Source organism: Pinus tabuliformis, chromosome 4_2 (assembly GCF_031772625.1).
Source record: "Pinus tabuliformis cultivar Carrire ecotype Pingquan chromosome 4_2, CPIR1, whole genome shotgun sequence".
Taxonomy (NCBI): domain Eukaryota; kingdom Viridiplantae; phylum Streptophyta; class Pinopsida; order Pinales; family Pinaceae; genus Pinus; species Pinus tabuliformis.
Window position 1 is genome coordinate 374,460,807 of NC_142304.1, and position 9,252 is coordinate 374,470,058.

The window sequence follows — 9,252 nt, forward strand, 5'->3', positions numbered from 1 at the left end:
CATATGGTTCTCTCTGTTCACCAAAAACACCCTGTCAAACTTCGTAGTATCTTCAACCTAAACTTACAAAGTTTGAACATACAAGTGGCCCCACAAAATTGCATGACTAAATCAGACCATTGATTCCAGCTACTCAAATGAATGGCCTAGAGAAAAAATGGAAAGCCAATATGCTCGAGCCTTATGGTGTGATGGAGGGTGGTAAATTGTACCCTACCCTTGCTACGTGTCGAGAGCCTAGTGGAATCGCTCTCAAATTGCCCAAACCACTTACCACTTAAAATCACAACGATCGCCTAGAAACCGCTTGGAAACCGCTTCAAAGCCTGGATCACTAGCTAGAAATAGGAAAACATGAGAATTTCCGTCCCCGGGAGGATCCACCCATTCTTCCCCCAATATCTTACTTAAGGACTCTTGATTGACGCAGCCATTAACTGAGCATGAAAACCCGGTGTAGCAATATGTAGGAGAACGAGACTGGTAAACTTACCCCAGAGGCTAAAGTATCCAATCAGAGTTTTACCTTCTTCAAGGTCCCAACCACGGAACTGTGTTTGAATCTGCATACTGAGCTTCATTCTGTGCCTTCCCTGTTTGCCCAATAGCTAAAAATTTCTCTGTCCTCTATCACTTGTTCATTGAAGAGAGCCTTTAATCTGCTCTGCGGTGCCTTCAACCACTTCATCTCAATCCTACTTTTTGAATTAATCACTCGGTTGGACAGTAAATCCGCTAGTTTATTGGCTTTCCAGTGAACATGATTGAAGCTGATAGTTCTGAGGCTTAGGAGATGTTTTTGAATTATTTGGTACACTTGTAAGAGTCTCTAGTATTTTGAGACCCTTTCTGGTGCTTTTCCACGACTGATTCTCTTCACTACCTTTATAGAGATCTCTGAGTCAGCTTCGATAATGACATTTGAGCTATGATTTAGTGTAAGAAGCTCTAGACTTTGTTCCAAGGCCATTAATTCAACCATGTTATTGGTGGCTCTGCCTAAGTGGCAGCGGAAAGTAAAGATTATATTTCCTTCTTCATCTCTTAACACCCCTCGATAACCAGTTGTACCAGGGTTTCTTTTTGAAACACCATCAATATTGCATTTCAGATAACCTTTTGGTGGAGATTGCTAGATCTCCTTTTCCATGTCTAAATCTCTTTCCTTTCTGTTAAGACCATTAAAAATGATCTCCTGCATGCCCAGATGCCTGAGAGATTTTAATTCACTCGGAGTGGGAGGGATATTGGGATAAGTGCTTATAGTGGTGGACACTGTCTCCTTAATTTGTTTCAAGATCAGATCCATCAGGCTAAGAGGGGTAGTTTTTTCATCCTTGAAAATTCTTTTATGCCTTTCTCTCCAATCATTCCAGATAATGAAACTTGGTGTAAAGTTCCAAGCCAGATTGAGGATTTCATACTCTGAATAATTTTTCCTCCACTTATTCAGGGTATTAATGATGCTACCCTTATCTCTATCTGTCTGTTGGAAAATGGTGTAAAAGGAATCCCAGAGCCAAGTGGTATAGGTGCAACTATTGAGAATATGCTCCATTGTCTCCTCTTGAGCTTCACATAATTGACATTTAGAAGGTCCAATAACCCCCCTCTTCCTCATATTGTCCCAAGTTAATATTTTCTTGTGAAGAACTAACCACATAAAGAGCTTGATCTTCATCCAACCTTGGTGACTCCAAAGTTGTTGCCAGGATTTCACCAAGATATAGGGATCAAGGTTCAGAATGAATCTTTTTGCTTCCTTAATGTTGAAGGAACCTTTTTTATTGAGACCCCATATTAATTGATCCTGCCCTTCTGTTACCAAGATCTTCCTTTGTTTCAACATATTCATGAGTTCCTCGACTTTTGTTTTGTTGGGACTGTCCTCTCTGCATTCTATATCTTTCCACTTTCTCCACTTTCCCGAATCATGAGGAAGATTCCAGAAATATTTAACTTTTATTAAACCTTGGGACTCTGTTTCCTGCTTGAGGCTTATAAAGTCCTCTCTTATCAGCATTGTTTCTTGTTGCCATTTGTCTTCCCAGAAGAGAGCAAGATCTCCCTCTCTGATTTCCCAGAAGCTGTTGTTTTGAACAAGGCTTCTGTTAGCCCAGGCTTTGTTCCAGATATAAGAGCCTTTTATGTTTCTCAACATTCTTATAAGATCATTTGTGTGCTAGGAGCTAACATATTTCTCTTTCCAAGTTTTCGCCCATTGAGCTTTTGGTTCTTTAACCCACCTCCAGCAGAGCTTAGCGCTTAAAATGTTGCTTAGAATCTCCTAATCATCTAAGCCTAGACCTCCATGAATTTTGGGTTTACAGATTTTTTCCCAAGAAACAAGGGCCCATTTCTTCCTTGTTTCCTCCTTGCTCCAAAGGAAATCTCTTTGGATATTCCTAAATTACTGTAAGAGCCCTTTGGGAGCTGGAAGGGCAGATAAAAAGAAAATAGGGATAGATTTGTTATAGACATTTTTGGGCACTGCAACCCCGATCATAAATTTCCATAAACCAAGGGGTCTTAAGTCAATAAAAGTGTTGTTCCAACCTCTAAAATAACAAGGTCAATTGATTACATCTTCTCCCAGAAGTTCTCCATGAAATACTGCTCAGAACTGGTCAAAACTGGACCATCTCACCTGCTCCATGGTCAAAGTGCGCTGCAACCCACCTAAATACACACAGGAGGTGTGATGCATATTGAAAAGCCCTTCTATGGGGTACGATGGGCGAGAGTGGACAAATGGCAGGGTCAATCTGCAAGGTGGAGGATCATGGAATCTTCTAGAAACTTCTCCTGTGACACTTGCCTCTTTGCATTCGCCCAGGGATGAATAAGAGATCATCAATCTCCAAGTGGAATCAAGAACTATCAGAGAGAGGACACTAATCAAATCTCAAAAGCTCATTCACCCCCCTTGCAAACATCTATATATGGATCCCTCATTCCAGAGATCCAGAGGCTGGAATTTTGTATATTTTAAGGAAGTGCTACTGGTTTCTTGGTGCAATATCATAGTGTTGGGTGATCTAAGATTTTCATGAGGTGAAGAAGGGCTTTCTTGCTGAGAGGATGATGCTAGGTCAGAACAATTGGTTGTAATCCTCTTTGCTATTTCTTGATTATCAATAAAGCTATTCACGTTTTCCTCCACATTCTTGTATGGTTGATGTTATATGCATTTGTGTGGTCAATATATATATCTGGTCCTATATTGTTTATGATAATAGATCTATTTTCTTGGATAGTGTTATGCTGCTTTGATTCTATAGGTGCTCTTTGAAGCTGGCTAGATGAGGAAGCGAGTGGCAAAGATCTATCAAAAGAGAGAGGAACTGAGTGAGGAACCAAGCGCAAGACAGAGGTTGGTCTCCTTATTCCCCTCTTATCTATTTGTCATAAAGGAAAACGAAAGTAGTTTTAGTTTGTTTGTTTCTAAGGTAGCTACCAGCCTTAGTGGGACTAGCAGCTCTGCATAGACACTAGTTTTCCCGATAACAAAATGGCGACTCCACTAGGGACCGAATAGGTTGTTTGTTTATCTACATTTGTTTGCTTTATAAACTTACAGATGGAGCCTGAAGTTAAGCCAGCTAGCCTTCGAACTGCATTTGCTATGCAAGTGCAAAGTAGATCAATGTTGCTTCAGTCTATCTCCGGGTTTTTTTTATGAACTAAACAATTAATTTACAAGCTCTCTAATTGCCCTTATGGTGGCTCTTGTAACCTCTTTAGATCCACCCCTGTGATTGATTTACTGATTACCACTTGCTCGGCCTAAATCCCTGAACTGAGCTGCAAACTGTGACCCGGAACCAAGTTAAAGTCTTGTCCCTAGTCCGGCACACTGTCTCTTCTGTGAATTCTGGATGCATCACACTTCCCAAGTGTAGTAGGTGCGCTACATCTCTTTTTCACTATGTTACAGTTGCACTGATCAGACAAGGCCTTTCCTGCTCCTAGATTTTGGTTTCTGTGTTCACTCTTTTCAACTCTATTCAAGAGTTTTGCTGCCTGTAATCAGTACACCTCTATTGAAACCCCCTTCCCTGACATTATTCCACCTCCATTGTGCAAAGAAATGTGAATGATTTTATGTATTTTGAGCCATTTTCACTTCTCTTTTACAAAGAAGTAGCGTAATTATATTGTCGTTTCTTGATTTGAAAGTGTCATAAGTGTCATTTTCAGTCATAGAAGAGAATCCGATTGTTCTTGATAGTCAATATCTTGTATTTGATTTGAATTAGTAGTTTTTCAAATGTCAAAAGCAAGTTTTAAATTCCAAATCGCAATGTGTTGTCATTGTCCTCATTTTGTCTTGAAAAGAAGCTTGCTAGTAATGTCGCTTTGAAAAATAATTCAGATTTGCACTTAGATTTCTTTTTACCATTCACACATTAAGAAGGCTGAAAACAAATACATGTACGTGCATTTGCATTAATAATATTTGTTGGTTTGATTTAGGACAGTTCATATAGTGTGTGCTCTCTGCTCTATGTTAAAAGAACGTCATCTCTCTTTCCTTAGTAGCTAGGATTTTCATTGTAAAAAGAAGATTAAATGACTGTTTATCATCTTAGATTGAATTTTAGGAATTGTACATCTACATAGTGTGGTGAACCTAAAAGGCAAATTTATTAAGCAAGATCAACTGTAAAATAACTTTAATGAATCTAAAAACACTTTGGAACCTAACGCACAACATCTAGAAGTCTAGGCTAGAGACGTATTCCAGCATCGTAAAATCTGGTAACTGTTGTTTTCATTGTTGGTTGGGTGATTCCTCCACTTTGAGACGATAAGTGCCTATATGGACTTGTGCTCCCACGTATCGTCGAATATATATGGGGAGACCACAATAGGCTTTATCCTTTATCCATAGGAAGCTGTGTCTGCCGCCCTATCGATCGCAATGCACTAAACAGAGCATTCGAGAAGATTGACTGCCGTACCGTAAAAAGTATTCTGCGTTTTTGCGATTGGTTTGGTAATCCCTCTGTTTAGATTTCCAGAGCAGTCTCTTTCATTCTTTTTTAGACTCCTTAAAGGAAAATGTCCATATGAGCACTTGTCACTTCAGGCTCATTAAAAATTGAAGGCGACTAGAGTCATCTTTTGTTTTTTCTCGACTGTTAAAAATTGAAAAAACAAGCTGTGTCAAAGCATCTAAAATTTATTTTAACCAGAATAAATATCACCTTTCCTAAATTGGTCTTAGGTTGAGAAAAATGGAGTCCACCAACCAAGGAGTTCCCCTTAGAGGAAATCCTAGTCCTTTCTCCTCTTGGGGAGATGTTGGTGCGCCCCATATGGCCACATTGTCGCTTCCAGGATTGACAATCGGCTTGCCCGTATGGCTCTTCTCAACATCTATCGTTCAGAACACCGTGATTCCTGAACAATCAAGTCAGCAACTAAATGATACCAGAGTTACCCCCCAACCCTCTACTTCATCCAATTCTTCCTCTCCTCCTTCCTCTTCGCTTGATGAAGCTTGTAAGGCCAAAAATCAAGTAACTGAGAAGAAGAAGGAGAAGAAGAAGAAAGAGAAGGAGAAGGAGCCAAAGGTGAAAAGGGGCGACTAGGCATCGTCTAGCGAAAATCCACACACTGCACCATCGAGGCCTAAATCTCTATGTGTCATTTGCAAAGGAGACCACTATCATTGAGATTGTCCTTGCATCAAATGGATCTTAAGGGACTGGTCTCCTTGTTTGCACAATCTGGCATCAACCTCTGATGATCATGTTGAAGGTACACCGTCAACTAGTGAAAGTGAAGCCCCTGGACAAAAAGGAAGATGTAAATTTCCTTGTAAATTATGTGAAGGCGATCACGCTGTCCACCGTTGTCCCTTCTTAGACGAGGCTAAAAGAGTTTTGGACGACCGTCTGGTTTCACCCTTAAGGCTTCCTCCTGGATATAAGAAGCTCTTGCCGAGTTCATCGCTAGTTGAAAATCCGACTGACACGCCCTTGTGGTTGGCCGAAGCATCTATCATTTAAAATAAACCATCTGAATCCACACCAAACGAAAGTCAAAAGGTCGAGGTGGCAGTTGACCCGGTATTGCCTTCAAAGGATCCATCTTCAGATGATACAGTCACCGAAGATAACAAGGATGACACCGTTCAAACTCTCTTCATAAGCACAGACTCCGATGAACATGGGGGCAGTCTACCCATTCGTTTACCGCATGAAGGAAGTTCGTGAGAGTCATATCCGGCCGTCTATTCAGTCCCACCTCCAAGCAACCTAGTTGTTTCCTTCGATTGGAATCTACTAGGCAGACCCCGCTTACCGGCCAGTGTACCATTTCGAATCATTGCTCAAATATATAGAATGGTCATGGCTGGTACCATCATAGATGAGGGGGCTTCTGTGAGTATCCTTTCCTCAACTACTTGGAAAGCACTTGGTTCACCATCGCTTTTTCCTGAGATGAGAAATCTAATAGGCTTTGACAATGGAACCATTCGACCGTTAGGGATCCTTCGCAATGTGCCGATAACGTTGAGAAGGAAAACCATTCACATGAACGTAATGGTAGTCCAAGGACCCCTGGATTATAATCTACTCCTTGAACGAGACTATATTTATTCCATGGGAGCCATTGTCTCCTCACTCTTTAGAGTAATGTGTTTTCCACATGAAGGAAGAATGGTCAAGCTCGTAGACCGGCTTTCATTCCCCGGGTCACACATAGCAAATAGTCATATACCAACCCTAAATGGTCTTTTCATGCAAGGAATGTCTCATCAATCCCCAGTTTGTCCTCTTGATGAGCGCGAGTGATTCGGAGGATATGACTGAAACCCAGGGGGCATGAACCCTGGCCTGTTTCGATAGGAGAACCTTGGGTATAGGGTAGGTTTCCGCAGAGGATATATGACTGGCTGACACACCCGTCCATTTTTTAAAATGGGATTAGACCGGAATAAGATACTTCTGTTAAGGTAGGCCTTTCCCGATAGAACAAATGTTTTGTCTGCAAATTAAGGGGTAACCTGGAAAAGGTAGGTCTTTCCCGATAAAGCAAGTGTTTTGTCTGCAAATTGAGGGGTAATCTGGAAATTCTACTTCGCTATACCTGGGGGCATGCAAACCTTTTGGCATGCAAGCAAAGAGCGACCATTTATTTTTTAAATTTATAAGCTCTCTAACCCTTTAAACTCCTAGGAATGGTCGTTTCCTAACTTGCATAAAGAAAGGATGCGGGGCAACGCTTTGAAAAAATATTGTTTTATATGAGACATCCTTATTATATGACTGGATCGAGCAGTTTTAATGCAGAGTTCAAGCTCGTTAAAAAATAAACATAAGCAATGAGCAAATGTTCGCCCAGAGTTTAAGCTCATTCAAAAATGAACCATTTTCCGGTAAATAACCATCGTGAATGTATTATCACTAGCCTTTGAAGACTTGGGAGTGTTCTCATCATCACCTCCACTCTATATTGGCTAATCATTCACCTCCATTTGATTGTTTACGCTTTTTGAGGAACAACTGCAAAGAGTGATCCTGTTAGCCTTCCTTGTGACACTGCCGTGATTGGAAAATTCCAAACCTTACCTGGAATCAGCTGCTACCCATATTTATCACCCGTTCCTCAAAAAACGAGTCTCCTTTAAGCTCTTTTCAACTGACTCGTAAAATATCAAAAGATTTCCGAGCCATTGGCCTCTCCAGCTCGTTACAGGGACCAGAAGTGCTATCCCTCCTTTAGATTTTAATATTTTTTGGACTTGAGGGATTATTACACAAAAAGATCGAGCGATTGTCTTGTTCGGCTCGTTAAAAGTACTGAAAATTCATCCATTTTGTATTGTTTTATACTTTTTTGGGCTCAAGGGATTATATGACGAAAAATGATTATTGGAGTTTTCTTTACGTCCCTTTTTCAGACTCTCTAAAATTGAAAAGGATCAAGTTATCCTTGTCATTAAACTCGTTAAAACTGAAATAGCGACAAACTTGTCCATACAGACAAGAACAAGTTTCACTATCGCTAGGCTCGTTAAAACGTAGCGATGGGTTTGCCAGAAGGGCAAATTATAGAACAAGCATATGTTATCCTCCTCAAGCTTGACAAAAATAAAGAGGTACTGGTCAGCAATGACTGGGGAAAAATTGGGAAGAAAAATTACAGAAACTTTATCGTTAGCAAGTCGGTCTTGAACATGACACTTTCACTATACATCCGAGTCGGGTTGGGTTGTTCCATTCACTGGTCAAATCACCATGGTTCCATCACACCATCCATATTTTGGGTTAATGCTACCGATCCATCATGTCAGTGTCGCCGATATGTTCAAGAGAAGTCGCTCAGAGAAGTCGCCTGTGTCTCACCGACTGCAATACATTTATGTTCCATTCTTTCATGACCGCCACCCTAAAACTTATATCACCAGATCGTTTTCACCTCCATTAAAATCATTTGCTCCATTCCGTGTCATTGATGTGGGATTCACTAAGGCCCTCCTATGATGGATCGCTTCTTTTCGACATCAGCTCATTATCCAAGAAGTCGATCTAGGAACACCCCTTTCAGTACTTTGAAGCTTGCATGCCTCAATGGCAAGTTTCTCACTTCCGACGACAGGTTTACATCAATGGCCTTCGACCGAGAGATTTTGCGTGGTGTTCAATGCCAAGTCCCTTATTCACACCACATGAATTGTACTGTAGTACCTTGAGGGTCACAATCATTATCGGTGATTCCTCTCGCGCATGTTAACAACTTACATCATTGGCTGGTAATCAGGTGATGTCTTTCCATGTTCGACTCCAGAACATCTCTCACATGGATCGACTTGTACTTTGAGTGAAGATCAAACGAGATTGAAGACCCCGGATCTAGTTTCATCCATCCGAGCTGCGATATATATTCAGGAAAATAAAGACATCAAATGTACATCTTACTGCACAGATAATCATCCAACCTAAGGGATGATGGCTATACCAGAATCATCAGTCTACACTCAGACGGTTGTCTGTCTTATGTACATGAAAATGAATTTATAAAGCTGAGCATGGGAATGCCTACCTCAGCTAGATCATGAAAATATTATGAAGATAATGTATTGTATTGTATCTTATTACAGGTCACCTTCCAGCTTGAAAGAACTTCAGATCCTCATGATAAAGCATTTCACCCTACATCAACAGATTAACGACCTCATGCTTTAGGGGGCAACTGTTATAGACATTTTTGGGCACTGCAACCCCGATCATAAATGTC